The sequence below is a fragment of the Myotis yumanensis genome, unplaced genomic scaffold (assembly GCF_028538775.1).
Source record: "Myotis yumanensis isolate MYYU_CA2020_CCGP unplaced genomic scaffold, mMyoYum1.0.hap1 SCAF_14, whole genome shotgun sequence".
NCBI lineage: Eukaryota > Metazoa > Chordata > Mammalia > Chiroptera > Vespertilionidae > Myotis > Myotis yumanensis.
The window spans coordinates 25,610,940-25,629,814 of NW_027223765.1; positions in this window are offsets into that span (position 1 = coordinate 25,610,940).

Here is an 18,875-nt window from a genome sequence, read left to right on the forward strand (position 1 = left end):
AAGAAAGGCAATATGTTACCATGGCCGCAAGATTTAACAGCAACCTTGCTACCCTAGTTTTTCCTCATTTTATTGCACTGAGGATTTTTAAAATATACATCTATGCTCTATGAAGAGATGCTCAACATCACAACCATGAGCGACATGCACCCCAAACAAGCACAATGAAATACGGTATCACCTCACACTCATTAGACTGGCCACTATCCAAAGAACATAAAATAGTGGTTTTTTTTTTAAAAATTTCTCTTTAAGCTTTACTTTGCAGTAACTGAAAACTTCAAATCTAAGAATTTCTCCTTTAAGGTAGGGGCAGAAGAAGACTTTGGGCACCATTAACTTCGGGATGGTTTATTATGCAGCGATATATACCTGGAACTACCTGGTTGACTGTTTTAAAACAGTCAACCCCAGCTCTGCTCAGTCAGTCTGACCTTTGGGCACAACCCTGAATCCCTTTGGACGCTCCCACCCTCATCTGCAGAGAGAAGAAAACTGGAATTAATGATCTCTCGAGACCCTTATAACTTCAAAGGATCCAAAAGTAAATATTTCCAGAAGCCTCTATTTAGACTTGTACATTTTCAAAGATATGTCAAACCGTAGACACGGCTACAGAAAAGCTTATTCCAGAAAAAAACAAAAAACTCAAAGCAAATTTAATATTTGATTACTGTTACTAAATTAACTCTAATTTTCAGCATACTTATTTTCATAGTTTTTGATCCTTTATTTTGATAATCTTGGTTTTTAATGTATACTGCCTCAATCCTATTTGGAAGTACATGAAATATAAAATATAAAGAAATAATTAAAATATTCCAGTAGCTCTAAAGGAAAACTGCTTCAGGTTAAAACTCCTTTATTATGTCTCCTGGGAGAAGCATTATATAAAGCGAATGCATTATATTAAAGTTTCTGGGAAGAATACAGCTCCTGGAGGGCCCTAATTGACTTGTAGGAAGTGAACTCAGCTTGGAGAAAAACGAAGCATAAAGTTTTTGCTGACCTGACCAAGTTCACACAAAGTTAAACAGCTTCCGTCTTTGCCTTACAGGAAAACTCTGTCATCTATCTGGGTTCTACACTCTAGCTGACTTAATGAATATCTAGGCACCCCCGCCCCGCCCTCCCGCCTCCCACACACACACACAGATCCTAACTTCTGTCTAGTCCCCACAAAAAGGACCAAGGCTGTGTGTCTCACTTTATCACCAGTCTCTATGCCCAAAATCCAACTCGTGGACCAGAGCTCTGCTCCCTACAGACAGGTGGCCCAGGGACTGGCTGCCTCCCTTCCCAAATCTCTTGGCATTACCTGTGAGTCCATGTCTTATGTATAATTAAAGGTAACTCAGAGGGAAAAACTGACCCCAGAGGGCAGAGTCAAGAAGCATGGAGAATCGTCCAGCCAGTGTTAACTCATGCATTAAGAGATCCCTAGTTTGATTCCTGCTGAGGGCACATGCCCCAGCTGCAGGCTCCATCCCAAGCAGGGGGTGTGTATGAGGTAGCCAATCAATGTTGATGCATTGCTCTTTCTCTCTCTCTCTCTCTCTCTCTCTCTCTCTCTCTCTCTCTCTCTTCTCTCCCCCCCCTCCTTTCCTCTTTCTAAAATCAATAAAAACTAATTTTTTTAAAAAGAACCAATGAGAATCAAGATAGTAGCACTGAGTCCTCATAGGGAATTAGGCTCACGTGCCCTGCTGGGTTTCTAAATTGCTCTGGACCAGTGGCTGCTATGGGCCTCCTGTTTTTCATCTTTTTGAGTAAAAGTGTCTATGATAGCCATTCTATGCCTGCCCCACCACAGTGGGACAATCAGTCTCATCAGTCCACATGAGAAGGCTAATCCCTATTTTGCAAAACTACTGTTTGAAATTCTCTGCTGTTTAGATAGTCCCTTATTCTGTAAAGTCAACTCTGCTACTTTTTAAAAACAGCCCCTTATTCTGAAAAAATAGCTCTGCTTTCTATCCTGCTTGAATAATAAGGAAGATAAACTTAGCTGTCTGACCTTGTAGGCCGGAGACTAGATACGCCCATACTCTCATGCCATGCCAGGTGTATATTTTAATTGGATAAAATATATTGGATAGAACTGTGTTGATTTCAAGGCCACCAGCAAGATAACCACTAAGCACACATAGAGCTGGCTCCTTAATAAAAAGGAAAGTTCTGCTTGTAGCTCTGCTTAGAATTTGAATTCATTTTTCTCTTAGCCCACCGGTGAATATTTAAAAAAGTGTAATTCCAAACTCTCTAAACGTTGTTTGATTTTTTCCGGTTTTCTGCAACACAGACCCTCAGGTGGAGAAGTATGGCACTCCAGGAGATGGATTTGAGAAACCACACCAAGGAGCCTCATTTGCACCTGGACCTCAAGATTGAGACTGACTCCATAATGAGGTGAAACTTTTATAGGAACTTGGAAGGCATATAGTTTGCATTTGAATGAGCCATTATAGTCAGAGGACAGATTGCTTTAAAACATAAACCCAAATTTCTTTATCCTTTATCCACATGATTCTGACCAGGGTCTTGGGACTCGAACAACTGTTAGAGTACGGCCGAGTAACGCTGTGCGACAGACATCTGAGGCTAGCTCAGAAAGACACCTGCAGCTTCCACCTGCTTCTCTTGGGATTCTCTTCTTCAAGTCCAGCCACCATGCTGTGAGGAAGCCCAAGCTGCCACATGAAAAGGTAATGTGCAGGCATTCAGGCCAACAACCCCAGCTAAGCTCCACCAACGAGACATGTGAGTGAACAAGACTTTAGATCATTCCAGCCTCAGCTGTGAAGCCATCCCCAGCCTTCAGGTCTTCCCAGCTGAGGCCCCAGACAATGCAAACCAGACACAAACCACCCCCCAATGTCTGACATGCAGAATTCATGAGTATAATAAATAGCTGTTGTTTTACATCATTAACTTCGGGGTGGTTTATTATGCAGCGATATATAACTGGAACTACCTGCCTGTATTCCCTGTCACTGTTATAGCTCTTAGGCCATTCTGCTGCTTCATGCCTCAACCAGGACTTGGGACTTCAATGTCCTTGGGTCCTGCTGCTTTTCTGTCTTGCTGACCATATCTCACCACCATCACAATGCATGCATCTGTCCATGAGATCCGGACCCTGTCCCTCCCCTCACCTGCTCTGCTTTGCCATGGTAAACTGCACTGCCTTATGGATGAAACCCAAGATGATGCAAACATTATGGTGAGTAACATGATTATGACTAGGCAGTAAATAAGGAAAAGGAAAACATAGTCTAATAGTTGATACTTGGCAATGTGGTCTGGTAAGATGAGCCCGAGACTTCTGATTTTTTTGTTGTTGTTTTTATTTGTCCTGGCATCTCTATCTAGAAAGTTGCATTACATTTCCAGTTTTCTGTTGGTCTAGGACAGTGATGGCAAACCTTTTGAGCTCGGCATGTCAGCATTCTGAAAAACCCTAACTTAACTCTGGTGCCGTGTCACATATAGAAATTTTTTGATATTTGCAACCATTGTAAAACAATGATTTATATCTTTGATATTTATTTTATATATTTAAATGCCATTTAACAAAGAAAAATCAACCAAAAAAATGAGTTCGCATGTCACCTGACACGTGTGTCATAGGTTCGCCATCACTGGTCTAGGACAAGGACCAATGACCAGTGACTGATGCGCTTCTGGCAAATCTCCCACTTCACTTGGCAGAACTCTGAGCCAGATACCATTGCCTCCGACCCCTTCTAGGATTCCCTACGAGGGAGAGGATGCATCTAGCAGCAATACCTTCTCACATTCAAATGTTCTGGTCATCACCTACCACTCCTCCTACACATTCAGTCTCAGTGTCCATTGGGTCTGACAACTCAAGGCTTCAAGCAAGAGGGATGTTCTCCTTCTGCCAAAATGGTATCTGGCACACAGCTCATTTCTCTGCCTCTGTTCCCTGCCTCATTCTGCCAGCCAATGCCATTAACACTCCTCCCACCGCAAAGCCATTTACAACACATATACCAAAATCACTCTCAAAATAATGATGGTAATGCCCGCAAGAAGACCTGGGGTGGGAGGCTGGAGGATTAGATGAAATAACCACTAGACTCACTAGGTTGCCAGCTGATAAGGGATGTGGCAGCACCTCCTTTCCACTGGCGTGAGATCTTGGATGTCCTATCCTAGAATCAGATGACAGGCATCTGTGGAGGGCAATGGGGCAACTCAGGCAGTGGGTGGTGAGGCCAGGAAGGAAAAACGGGAATGGACAGATGGTGGCTCCTGCAGCAGAGAAATGACTCTTCTCTCTTTGACATGGTTGGCATACAACTTTTAGCTGAAACTTGGTAAAGATGCGGTTATTTTACCACAGGCCAAGCCCTTGGCCTCCACAAAGTGTTGAATTTTTGTTTGTTTTGCTTTCATTAATGTTTGTTTCCCAGAAACTTCAGAAGAAGGTTAGATGGTGGGGGCTGGGAGGGAGTGGCCGATCCAGGAGCATTTAAATTCTACATCTAAACATTGAGATCCTAAAATATTTTCAGCTATAAAAAGGTGTCCCATTTTCAGTATCCCGTTATGTAAATAGTTTTCCGCAGTCAGGAGATTTGCAGAGGTTTAATTTAGCTGACAAAATTTTCAGTTGCCTCTTCCAGATTTCATAGTGCTACCTTCCATGGTTTTCAGTCTCTAAAATTATAAATTATTGTGGACATCTGCTTCTAGCAAATATAGTCAGAGCTGTCCTGCTGCCATCACCACTTTGCAATCACAAAACTAAAGGAAGGAAAAAAAGAATGAAAAAGAACAACTTGAACAGCTTCCAGGAGACAGGGCCTTTCCCTACGATCACTCCCCACCACCACCTCCTCCCACAGCCCCAGCCTGCCTCCCCCACCAGGTCTCAATCTGGTGTTGTAACTCAACCTCAACCGCCAAGTATACATAAGAGGAAACATCAGCCCTAATTCTATTTGTTCTTTAATCATTCAAAAGTCACCATGTTTTGTCAGAATAGAAAATGAAAACTCTGTGAACACACACTGCATTTAAGGACTCTGTACACCTCAACCATTTCAGCCACAACATGCTTAGAACGAGGAGACTCTAGCTTGTCTTGGCTGGCTGGCACCTGGCTCCAGACCTGACGGCCATTAGGTCTCCCTGACTTGGCTTCATCTATAGGCCAGCACTGTCTGCTAGAAATGTAATAAGGACCACAAATGTGAGCTACATATGTAATTTTTTAGTAGCTACATTTAAAAAGTAAAAAAAAAAAAAAAAAAAAAAAAGCCCTCTTTTTTCAGTGAGACTCTCAGCACTTACAAAAGACTCTGAGCACTTACAAAAGTCATTTCATTTTCTAACCCCGCCTGAGCTAATGCCTTTATCTCCAACAGCCATTCACTGCCTTCCCAGCAGGCTTCTGGGAGGCCAGCCTGTTCTCCATTCCTCTTCAGGAATTTCGTCCCCTGGAACTCTCTCTCTTTTTTATATATATTTTTTTATTGATTTCAGAGAGGAAGGGAAAAGGAAAGAGAGATAGAAACATCAATGATGAGAGAGAATCATTGATCGGCTGCCTCGTGCACGCCCCCTAGTGGGGATTGAGTCCACAACCCAGACATGTGTCCTTGACCAGAATGGAACTGAGACCCATCAGTCCCCAGGCCAACGCTCTATCCACTGAGCCAAACTGGCTAGAGCTAGAAATCTCGTTAAGACTTCCTGTCTACCCAGGTCCCCCTTGCCCAGGCTATCCCAAGAAGTAACAAACACTACCCATGTAAGGACTTAATAACTAAATTAAATGGAGTTATAAGGGATGTTCAAGATCAAACATAAAGAAGCCACCGAGGTTCAAAACACCTCACCATATTCTCATCCCTGTTCTTTTCCAAGAAGCCCAGATACCCTCTCTTTCTCTTTTATCCCCAAGGATACAGACCATTAAATCACTCGTGTTCTTCTCTTGTCCAGAGGAGCCACCTTTCCATGAAGATGCCTTGATGCAAAGCCCTTCTTTTCAGCCAGAAAGAAGTTTAGGGCAGATCAATAACAGTGAACTAGTAGAACACTGAGTCAGCTCCTCTTCTCAAGTGGGAAACACGCCTCTGGCGAACTTGAAAAGTCTTTGAGAAGATGGAGAGGCAGGCTACAGACCACAACAAAGACCTTGATTTCCATTCAGTCTCTGCTTAGCATTTTGCCCAGAGCTGTGTTTCTCAAGTGTTTGGGATCCCAGGGCAAGGGCAAAGTCTCTACAGAAACTACCTCACCTCTTCCTACTTAGCACTTTTAGAAACTGGACATTTGGCATTGCTTTCAACCAGACACCAATAAGGTGAGAAGGCTTTTTTTAAAAGTACATACCAAATTGAATTATTATTAATACAGTCCTTGAATGAAAACACAGGCACTGTCACAATACTAAATATACTATAGAGCTGTGTAAAATAGCCAGCTTAATAGCCATCAGGTATTAAGCACCTCAAAACAAACAAACAAACAACAACAAAACACTCATAACCTGGAGGGAGGGATGGTGAAGTCAGTTGCATCCTACATTGTAAATTAAGATCTTCTGCAAATAAAAACAGATCTTTGGATTTTAAATTAGATATAAAGTGGTTTCTCCACATAAGCAATTCTTATGCAATTAGAAGTTAATGCTGCCTGATCAGATGATTAGACTTGCTAAACAAAACTATCTAGACAGATCAGAGCTCTGAACGAGGCCATTCTAGACTCCTGGGCGGAGGTGCCAGCTGCTCCATGGATATGTTCCAGCCTTGGGCGGACTAGTTAATTTCTCTGAAATGTCGCTTTCTTATTGAAAATGCTGGTATTACTACCTACCCAGATTTGTTCTGAAGATTAAGAGAGTGTATGTAAAAGTAAACATATAAGGCATTATTATACTAAATTTTTATATTTCTTCATTCGTTCTAGTGGGATTTGGGAAGGAAAGACAGGTAACCAGGCACGCTGAGTCAGCCATCTTGAACAGAAAGTTTTATTTTTAATATTATTATTAGCAGGTAAGAAAACATTTCCTGTACCAAGAAGACAGCAAATGAGATGGGAGCTACCCATTTGGGGCTCCCCTAAGATGTACATTACTCCTTGGAAGTCAGAGACTTCTGACACACCTGCTGATTCACTGCTGCTGGCATGGCTCAAAGTGAGCCTTCAAACTTTAGCAAGGGACTGACTCCAGACATCTTCCTGGAGAAATAGATCAAAGGAAGATGGAGTGATGGGGAGAGCAAATGGAGGGAGAGGGAGATTATTGATAGCTTATCTTTTTTTAAACATATTTTTATTGATTTCAGAGCGAGGAAGGGAGAGGGAGGGAGAGAAACATCAACGATGAGAGAGAATCCATTGATTGGCTGCCTCCTGCACGTCCCCTACTGGGGATCGAACCCACAACCTGGGCATGTGCCCTGACCAGGAATTGAACCGGGAACCTCTTGGGTCGATGCTCAACCACAGAGCAACACTGGCCAGGCTGAACAGCTTAGCTTAAGGATAAAAGTAGAAAACAAGAAGGATCCGAGCTCCTGAAGAGCCAGCTAAAAAAGTTAATCCAGACAAGAGATGAGGAAAACCTGGACGAGAATTTACTATTCCGTTGATTTTACTTTTTGCGTTAGCCCATGTCTATTTCCCTGGGGAAATGAGCTATTACAAACCTTCAGTTATTGCTGAAATAAATACAACTGAATTTAAAAATTGAAGGCGAGGCTATAAAAAGAATCTTCTAAAATAAAACTACAACAGACGTCTTTGTTCTCCACAACAACAAAGAGCAGTGAGCTCCTCCAGGAGAGATAGAAGACAAGAAAAGTGTCTGTTAGCATGAAAAAAGGCAGAAGCAGGAAACCAGCATACAGTGTGGGAGAGAGAAGAGTGTGCAAATAATCTCGGTTCAAATCCAAACTATCTCACTTCTGAGTTATGCAATCTTGGGCAGGATACAGAAATTCTTCAAGTCTCCTCTTCATCACTGACAAAATAACAACAACAACAAATAATAATAATAACAACATTGTTATGGGCTGAACTGTGTCCCCGCCCCCAAAAATGTATATATTGAGGGCTTAACCCCCAGTTCCTCAAAATATGACTGAATTTGGAGATAGGGTCTTTAAAGAGATAATTCAGGTTAAATGAGGTCATTGGGCCCTAATCCAATAGGACTAGTGTCTTTCTAAGAGAAGGAAGAGACATGGAAATGTTTATGCACAGAAAAAGGCTGTGTGAGGACACAGCAAGAAGGCAGCCATCTGCAACCCAAGGAGTGAGGCCTCAGAAAAAAACCAATCCTGCCGACACCCTAGACAGCTAAATGGTTGTCTTCCCACTGGTTAGTCTTTTGAAGTAACTGAGCAGCCAAGTGTTTCAATTCTTAGTCATTCAGCCCAGTGCTTTTTATAAAGCCTTTCAGAACAGTTCCCATGGATGACCCATAGATGGCACTCACTGGCCACAATGGAATAGAGTTTCTTAAAAACTATTTACTGGAAATTTTCAAACACCTACGTAGATATTATAATGAGCCCCCAGTACCAATCACCCAATGTCAACAATTAGCAACAAGGGCAATCTTGTTTACCTATCTATTCACTTACCACACCCACTGGATTATTTAGAATGATATCTCAGATACCATTTCATCTATAAATATTTTTGTATGTACCAATAAAAGGTAAAGGTAAGATAAGTACCTTGACCAGACTACTTATTTCACTTATTTTTGTCTTTGAAACCTCTAAAGTTAAATTCACAAAGAAATTTTTGTAATGAGTTCATTCCAACTGCTCCATTGAGGCTCTTGGTCCTTTGCTTTCTCTTCCTCTCTACACACTGCCCTTCCCTCCTTTGCTTCTCTGATCTCTGCATTTGCACCCACTCTCTGGCCTCACCCATGGCCAATTAAAAACCGATTTTGCCTAGGCAATTTAGGGTTTCGTCAGAGTTTTACTACATCAAGTCTATTCATTATTCACCAGGAGAAGCATTAAGAAGCAGGTGGGGGTGGGGCTGGGGGTAGAAGGAAAGGACATCTGTAATAGTGTCAAAAATCTTTTAAAAAGCAGGTCAATGGAAAAATTGTATTTCAAACTGAAACTGGATTTTGTTTATGGGAAGTCTTCAGAACCAATGTCACCCCAATAAATTCAATTATAAATAAATTAAAAAATATACTAATTTTTCATCCTAAGGACTTTACTATGTACTCTCTGTTATGCCCAGATTTCAAGATTCCCAAGAAGCCACCAGGGAGCCATCCAATCCGATGCAAAAGCAAAGAGTCTTTTATTTTAAGCCCGGGCTTAGCTCCTCTACCTTCCTTACTGACGCAGCAGCAGGTGGCAAAGAGAGGGCAGTCTGTTCGAATCAGGGGTTTCATAGAGGGTTGGAGTAGGGGCGGGAGAGGGGGCTGTGCCCCCCGCCGATTGGCCAGGTGCAAGCTGGTGACCCATTACACAGGCACTTCCCTTGATTTCCATTGGTTAGTCCAGAGAAATGGTGGGTGTGGCTAGCAGAGGCTCCTTCCGAGGGGGAAGGAGCCTTCGCTGAGCACATGGTTCCATACAAAATGGAGGTCCCTTAATGGATGGGAAGCCAGCCACTCGGCTCCCATGCAAGGCCTGCCGCCGTGGGCGTCACCCGGGAGGCGGGCCGCCCACCACCCCACCTGGCCCTTGGGTCGCCCGCTGCTCGGCCCGAAAGTGACTCGGAGGCCGAGGAGGGCGGCCCGGGTCCTTCTGGGCGTCCGCGGGCCTGCGCCTATCTGGTCAGGCGCTGCCTCGGCCATGGCTGCCCGCCATCCTCCCTGTCGGATGCCTGCGGGGCCACGTGCCCCGCCGGCCCTTTCACTCTCCATAATTACTTGGGTTTTGACTCAATTTCAGGCTCACCACAGCCCTGACCACACCTTCAGGCTAGAGAGGAAGCAGAGGCGGGAAACAGCAGATTTCCAAGAGCAGCACGGCAGTGGGAAGAAACTAGACTTGGGGACTATATGCATCTGAGCCTTAATCCCATCACTTATCACTATGGCACCTTGAGCAAGTCACTCAAGCTCTCCGTGCCTCAGTTTCCTCTTTGGCAAAAGGGGAGTAATTGCACCTACTCAAGCTAACAGCAATAGCAGAGATAAAAGGAGGTGAATATGAATATGCATTTGTATTTACAGTATACATGTGAGGTCAGGCAGCATGGCACAGTGGTTCAGAGCAAATGCACAGGTGTCTGACAGATCTGGGTGTGAGTTCTAGCTGTGTGACCCTGGGCAAGTGGCTTTACCTTTCTGATCCTTAGTTTCAACATCTATGAAATAAAGATAAATTACAGAACCAATTTTGCAAGAATGAAATAGCATGGATGGACCTAGAGGGTATTATGCTAAGTCAAATAAGTTAGACAGAGAAAGACAAATATCATATGATTTCACTTATATGTGGAATATAAACAGCAAAATAAAAGAACAAACAAAATAGAAACAGACTCAGATACAGAGAACAGACTGATGGTTGCCAAAGGGGAGTAGGGGTTGGAGATGACGAGATCAAGAAGTGTAAATTGGCAGTTACACAATAGTCACAGGGATGTAAAGTACAGCATAGGGAATATCTACACTAATAAGAGAAAGGTGCAAATTGACCATACATTTGCGATGCCCACCAGCCAATCAGGGGTGAGTATGCAAATTAGTCCAACAAAGCTGGTGGGTTAATTTGCATACACAGGCCCTGAGAGGCCAGGGGCTAGGTGGGACGCTTGTGTCATCGCCATTGCAATGACTCAGGCATTCCACACAGCCCCAGCTGCTCTGGGCCTCTGGGCAGCGTGGGAAGGCGGAAAGGCAACTGCGGGCCAGAGAGAAGGTGGAAAGGCGGCTCCAGCTGGAACAAAGGCGGTGCCAGCAACCAGGGGAAGGGAAGGCCCATTCTTGCACAAATCTTCGTCTATCAGGCCTCTAGTAGTCAATAATATTGTAATAACTGTACAGTGCCAGATGGGCACTTGCAATATTGAGGAGATCACTTTGTAAGGTATATGGTTATCTAACCACTAAGCTGTACACCTGAAATGAATACAAAATAATGTAAACTGTAATTGAAAAAGTAAAATTTTAAAAAACAATGCATGTCAAGTATTTAGAGTGCTTAAACACATCATAAGCAATTATTCTCTGGCAGGTGTTACTATTTTTTAATTATAAGTTTTTATGGATTTTTAGAGAGAGAGGAAAAGAGATGGAGAGATAGAAACATTGATGAGAGGGAAACATCATCGATTGGCTACCTCCTGCATATCCCTAACTAGGGATCAAGCCTGAAACCTGGGCATGTGCCCTGACCAGGAATCTAACCTGTGACCTCTTGGCTCATAGGTCGATGCTCAACCACTGAATCACTCCAGCTGGGTAGCCTATAACTATGTATTATGGATCTTCATTTCTAAGCTGAAGGATGATAGATGACAAAGGGACACTAGAGAACATTTCCTAAGAGGATCAATGAGAGCTGTTCACTCAAGTTCACATCTGTTTCCTGAATCAAATGCCCCCTCGAGCAGCGGTTCTCAACCTTTGGGTCACGACCCCTTTGGGGGTCGAACGACCCTTTCACAGGGGTCGCCTAAGACCATCGGAAAACACATATATAATCACTATTGTTTTTGTGATTAACCACTATGCTTTAATTATGTTCAATTTGTAACAATGAAAATACATCCTGCATATCAGATATTTACATTACGATTCATAACAGTAGCAAAATTACAGTTATGAAGTAGCAACGAAAATAATTTTATGGTTGGGGGTCACCACAACATGAGGAGCTGTATTAAAGGGTCACGGCATTAGGGGGGTTGAGAACCACTGCCCTAGAGCTTCCCTAAACCTCAGCTGGCACCTTGGATCCCGGCCTTCCCCAAATCCTTCAGACCAGGCCTTACCTCCTTAGGGGGATGTGCTAGTCAAACCTGTACTTCTGGACCTAAAACAAAGGGAAACTGAGCTCGAGGCTGAAGGTCAGGGAACCCATGTTCTTTCCTCCACCTTCTTGTGATCCCATAGACAACCTCAAGCAGCCCTGTCCAGGTGCTGCTTAAAGAAAATGACAATCGCTGATCTGTCACGGATGGTGACAGTATGATGCCAAAAGGCAGTGATTCACTTGATCCCTAATCACACTCACATAAATGTTGAGCCATCTATCTCCTGGAAGGCTGTCACCTGGCTGGGGCTTTCCCCAGAGCAATCGCCTCTGCACTCTGAGGTGGGAGGGATGGGGGAAGGGCAGATGCTTTAGAATAAGTCTGCTCTCCGTTCTGGAAGAACACCTGTGGGATTTCCTATAAGGAAATGAACAAACACCCTTATGATTTTTATTCTCTCATCTGTCATTTTACAATCAACCTCCTCCTCAGGAGTGATCTTTCATACTGCTGATACTCTTAAAACTGGGATCTTAACAAAGAAGAGCTTGCAACAGATGCATGGCTGCTGCTCAAACCATCGCTGAGGCACTTAGACACCCAGAAAAGATCTCTGTTTGGCTCCTAGAGTTTCTCAGAGCAGTGGGATGATGGAGGGTTTCTTTACAAATTTCCTCTAAGGCTCCTTGTAAACAAACTTACACCAATATTTACAACTGCCTTCTCCTCTTTGTGACAACAGCCAAAACTGTGAACCCCGGCCAAGGCCTTTGCCACTCAAACAAAACCTTAATGTGCCCGGTCTAAGTACCGATGAAATGTACAGAGGAATGGGGTCAGGGTGGTGTTACCCTGTTATAAGGAGAAGCCAGAAAGAAAGTCACTGGGGATACTACCTCTCTCCCACCCACAGAAGCAACCACAGGCCAGCATTTCCCAAACCTAGTTGATAAAATGATACAGGATACTAGTAAATTAGTATGCAAAATTGAGGGGATTCCTGTTTAAAGTCAGTTTAAGCAATATTAAATTTAATAAAATTAACCAGGCCATGTTACTACAGGATTATCAGAGCCTTTCACATGTCACTGTGCCTTGTAACACTCCAAGAGGGTAATGGGTGTCCGAAGCATTTCCCAAGCATGTTCTACTATGACAGCTTTTGTTTATAGATTATGTAAGAAATTGGAAAAAAAAACTTCCCTAGCTTGATATTTCATTTTTTTCCCCCATGTGTTCAAGTGTTACATTATCCCACAAAAGCAAAAATTCAACATCCAAGTATAGGAAAAAGCAAGCCTCTCTAGTTGAAAGTTTATGTTCTGTATCTATCGCTTGCTCAGTGGGCGCCTCCCCTGCTGTTGTTCCTTTAAAATGTATCCCCCAGCCCTGGCCAGTGTGGCTCAGTTGGTTGGGCATTGCCCAGTACACTGAAAGGTTGCCAGTTCAATTCCCAGTCAGGGCACATGCCAATCGAGTGATCAGTGTTCTCCTCTCACATCGATGTTTCTCTCTCCTTCTCCCTTCCTCTCTGTTTCTCAAAATCAATAGAAATATATTATTAAAAAAGAAAAGAAAATGTACCAGCATATACACACACCATCAGGAACTTGACATTCCTCTCAAACTGCAGTGGCCGCTGTAAAGGAGTAGTCTATAAGTATGTCTTATGGGTTGAATTGTGCCCCCCACCCCTCCTCCTGCCCCACAAAGAAATTCATGTGTTGGAATCCTAACCCCCAGTGCCTTAGAATGTGACCTTACTAGGAGACAGGGTTTTTGCATAGGTAATTACATTAAGATGAGGTCATTTGGGTGGGGCCTAATACCATATGACTGGTGTCCTTATGCAAAGAGGAAATCTGCATAGTGAAGACACAAGGAGAAGACAGTCACGCGCAAGCCTAGAGAAGAGGCCTAGAGCTGTTTCTTCCCTCACAGCCCTCAGAAGAAACTGACCCTCCCGACACCTTGATTTTGGACTTCTAGCCTCAGAATTGTGAGACAATACATTTTTGTTATTTAGGCCACCCAGTTTGTGGTATTTTGTTATGGCAGCCCTAACAAATTAATACACCATCTTTGCAATCTAGCTTTCACAGTATTTATTTATTCATCAAATACTTGCTGAGAATGTATTAAGACTGTTCTGGGTGCTAGAGACAAACTGGTAAACAACTACAAACATTTATCCTGCCGCTATAGGTATTACAGTCAATTGAGGGACACAGATGTGAAGTCAAATAATCACTTAAAAATATAAAATCACAAACTATGAAAGTAACTAAAAAGAGACAATGAGTATGCAAAGTCATCCACATAGACAGGAGCCTGTCTACTCTGGGGTGTCAAGAAAGCTTCCTTGAGGAAGTGACAGATGAGCTTCAACTTGAAGGATTATCAGGAATCATAAGGTAAAAGGAGGGTATGAAAACAGTGTTCCCATCAGGGAGAGCAACATGTACAAAATAGATTTTACACAAAAATAAATATAAAATGAAAATAAAGATTCTATCTTTCTAATAAAATCATTTTGAAATGTATTGACAAAATTGACAGAAAGCAAAAGAGAAAAAAATCTACCATTATAATGACACACTTTAATACATTTCTCTCAGTAGTTGATAAATCAAGGAGACAAAAATTAGTACAGAGAAGTTTTGAATAAACAATTAAGACACTTGATCTAATGAGGACTAATAGACATTCGACATATATAGAACACTGCAACCAAACATTTCAAAATATACAATCTTTTCGAGCTCACAGGAAACATTAATACTAGGCCAGAAAGCAAGTCCCAAAACATTTTCAATAAACAGTGTCAGACCAAAGTCTCAATTTAAAAATGTGTCTAAGTTAAAAATCAATACCAAAAAGATAACCACCGAAAACCCTGATGTTTTGGAATAAAAAACAAAACATGCATCTAAGTAATTCATAGGTTAAAGAATAAATATCAACAGAATCTATAAAATATTTAGCAATAAATAATAATAAATATACCTCATCTTATAATTTATGAGATGCAGTTAAATAATACTTAGAGGGAAAAGTATAGCCTTAAATACACAAATTGGCAAGGATGGAAGGGGACTAAGATAAATGAGCTAAATCTCTCTAGATCCATATATGCCCCTTTCTAGATCCATTGGTGGCCCTTTTATTCCTATTCTGTGTCCCAAAAAGCTTACTTGTAAAGACTCCATCATTCCAGCTACCTTTCAGCTGGCTTCCAGTTGAGTTTACCCATTGGATGAATTTACACAATTAGTGATTCCAGCAGACATCAGAGGGTAAGAAGAGAAATCAGGTGATTTATTCTGTTCCCTCCTTACGCCATGGTTGTGGCAAAGGCTACATTGCTCTGCCTAAGTTCATAGCTCTCCTTGGCAGCCCCTTTCCCAAGGCTACAGGTCTCACCAGGGGGTCTGAAAGCATTGTACCTTCCCTTTCAACTTCAATCTGAGGAGTAATAATGGCTTCCTACTGCTGTGAATCCTGGGTACTTCACCTCTTGTTGGTTTCCTTAACCCTGCCACATCTATGTAAATACTCTCTTCATTGAACTAATCCTTTCTGTGAGTTGCCATCTATTTCCTGCCTGGACCCTGGCTAATAGAGCATCCAACTTAAGAAGTTAAAAAAAAAGTAACAGAATAAGCCCAAAGAAAATAGATGGAAGAAAAATAAAGATCAGTAGAAATTAATATAATATAAAATAAACATAGAGACAAAAGTTGATAAACCATTAGCATGATTGAGCAGGGGGGAAAAGCACTCCAGAATAATATTAAGAAGAGAAAGATATAGTTAAATATCATGTGGAGATTTAAAATATACCAAGAGGATATTGTGAACAATTTTATGCTAATAAATTTGAAAACAGGTGAAATGGAAAAATTTCTAGAAAAAAATATAATGCAATTCCTATTAAAACCTCAAAATACATATCCCTATAAATGATATATTTACATCGAACCATCTCACACTGAAATCCAGGAGCCAATTATTAAGTATTAAGGAATTTTGTGAGGTGATTGCTAACTGCTGTTAGCTTGATATCAAGTATAGTGGGAGAATTTACACTACAGAAACCAGTGACTACTACAACCATTACAACTATTATAGAATTTAAGTCACCAGTAAAAAATCTCTTCCCCTTCAAGATCTATCAAATATTCAAGATCAACAAACAGATAATTCCAGTCTTGTACAAATTCTTCCAGGGAAGACTAAGTAACATTTTTAATGAGTTTCACATGACCTTGATATCCAAACTGATAAAACTGATGAATAAGAAAAATCTCAGGACAATCTCAATCATTACCATAGAAGCAAAAATGGCAAACAAACTACTAGCAAAATAAATCCAGTGATGTATAAATCAGAGAGAGATAACATAAACAAAATGGTTTCTTCCCAGAAATGCAAGGATGGTTTAACATTAGAAAATCCTTTCATGTAATACCCCACCTTAATAAACTTATTGAGAAAAGTTTGTCATTGTCTCAAAAGATAAAAAAAAAAAAAGAACCTTTGAGGAACATCAATAATGTTCATAACTTTAAGAAGAAAAACTCCTAACATCAAGAATAGAAGGCAATGTCTTTAACTTAATAAAGAATAGCCCCCTTCCCCTGCAGAAATAAGAGCAAACGTGGTCACACATTGAAATCCTCTTATAACATCAGGGACAACTCCATGGCATCAGTCACTTTCACTACTTCTATGCAACATTGTACTGGGGGTTCCAGCTAGCACTTTAAGGCTTGGGAAAGAAATAACATGGATGAAATAACAAAGCTTGTTGCAATATAAATACAGTGTGGGAGAAGGGAGCTGGCGCCACTCTCCAGGAGGAATTTTAAAGCAACAGCTATATCACAACAAACCTTGAAGGCAGGAAGAGAAGAGTTAAGGGGAAGACCTAAGAAGCTAGAAAAACAATTTCCTTCCTTGCTCTTCAGTAATAATTTGACCACCAGGTAAGACCATCATTACCTGGCAATTATTAGTGAGTCCCTAGGATCTCTCCATCCTCCCAGTGACCACAGACCCTGAAGACAATGAGCAGTGAATTCCCATTTCATCAGCCCACTCCGGCCTCCAGTAGCCAGCATGAGCCCAGGGTGAAGCAATCACTTCTTCTCTCCCAGGACACTGAATCCCTATTCACTGCTCATCCCCTATGGCTGGTGGCTCCAGATTCCAGTATCTTCTAGTGAAATTTTAAAAAACAAGCAACCAAACAAATAAAAATACTTCACCTGGGGCATGTTTTAAATTCTCGTTGCCCAGGCCACACCCTGTACCTGTTAAATCAGAGTCTTGGGTATGGCACCAGACACCAGTCTTTAAAAATAACAATAAAACAGACTGTTCCAGTATACAAGCCAGTTGGAGCCTTTCTTCTCAAAGTGTGCCTGTGGACCGGCGACATTGGCATCACTAGGAAGCACGTTGGAGCTGCAGAAGCTTGGACCCCACTCAGGCCTACTGAATCAGAATTTGCGTTTCAACGAGATTTGTATGCCCATTCAAGTCTGAAAAGATTAACCTTAGAGAAATGGACCCTGGTAGAAATCCATGTGGAGGCACCAAGGAACAGATTCTCCTGGGAAGCCAAGTTGAGCTGGGTGCCCCTCGCCAGCGCTGATATTAACAGAAAGCCTCCCTGTTGCCATCCATCTTTCCCACGGCTGCCAAAGCGATCTTTCCTAAACTCTAATCTTGTAATGAGATTGAGATACAAAGTCAAGGCCAAACCCCTGATCATGAGGTCCACTCACCACCCCTCTCTCCAGCCCCAACATTCTGTCCCCTTCCTGTCTGCCCAAACGCCTACACACCTCCTCCCTGCCTTCACACACCCTGGATACTCATGCCTCTGCTAATTCTGCTCCTCCTGCCTCAAATTCTCCTCACTCTCGGTTAACACTGGTGAGGCTTTTAACCTCACCCTCTTCTCTGCCTAAAGAACTCCTTTCCCTACTTCAAGCTCAGCTTAAATGTCTCTTCTCCAAAATCAGGCATTTTCTCCTCCAGTTTCCCACAATTCTCCTACATCGGTTTGAATATAACCATGTTTATGGAGTGGGAATTACTTGTTCACATGTTTGTCTTGCTCACAGTTATGTGCTCTGAAGGGCAGGGACCATGGCCTCTCACATCCACTCTGTAGCTAAAGGAATCATGAATTTTGAAAGGACCATTGGCTAGGGGTCTAATTGGGTCTCTATCCCTCCCCACAGTTCCATCACCCACTCATGGGGTTTCCCCTTTAAGACTCCCAATTAAGTAACTGTACGCAGCAAACAGTTACTAAATGCTGCCTTGGGAATACAAAGATGAGGACCTATACACGCCTTTTCAGAAATTTATCTCTGCGACACTTGATGAGTCTACCCTCCATTCCCACCCAGCAAATGCTTTAAAACTCATAACCCAGTGGGAAGGTAGGGTGATGGCACTCTACATTTCCAGCAAAGGGATCAAGGGTAAAGAACTAGATTAAAACATTTATAAACTGGGTGATATTCTGAATATGGTTGATTCTCATTATCCACAGCAGTTACGTTGCATACATTTATCACAAACACTAAATTAGTGGGTACTAACTCATTGCTTCTAGGGAAAACACAAGGTTAGATCCTGTGAGTCACTGATCACGTCTTCATCACCTGATCAGTACAGAACCTTGCTTTATGTGTGTTTCTGTTTAAAGACACCACATTTAATATGTATTGTTGATTACACTGAACCTATAGCCAATAGCACTGTAACTCATGCCTGAATGGTGCCTAACACATGCATTTTCTCTTTAAGGCCCATCACAGTGTTGTTCTGCACTTAGGAACACTAGACAGCACTTCAGCACTGCTCTTCTGGGCCATTTTAAAAGTGGAGTCACCAACAAAGTG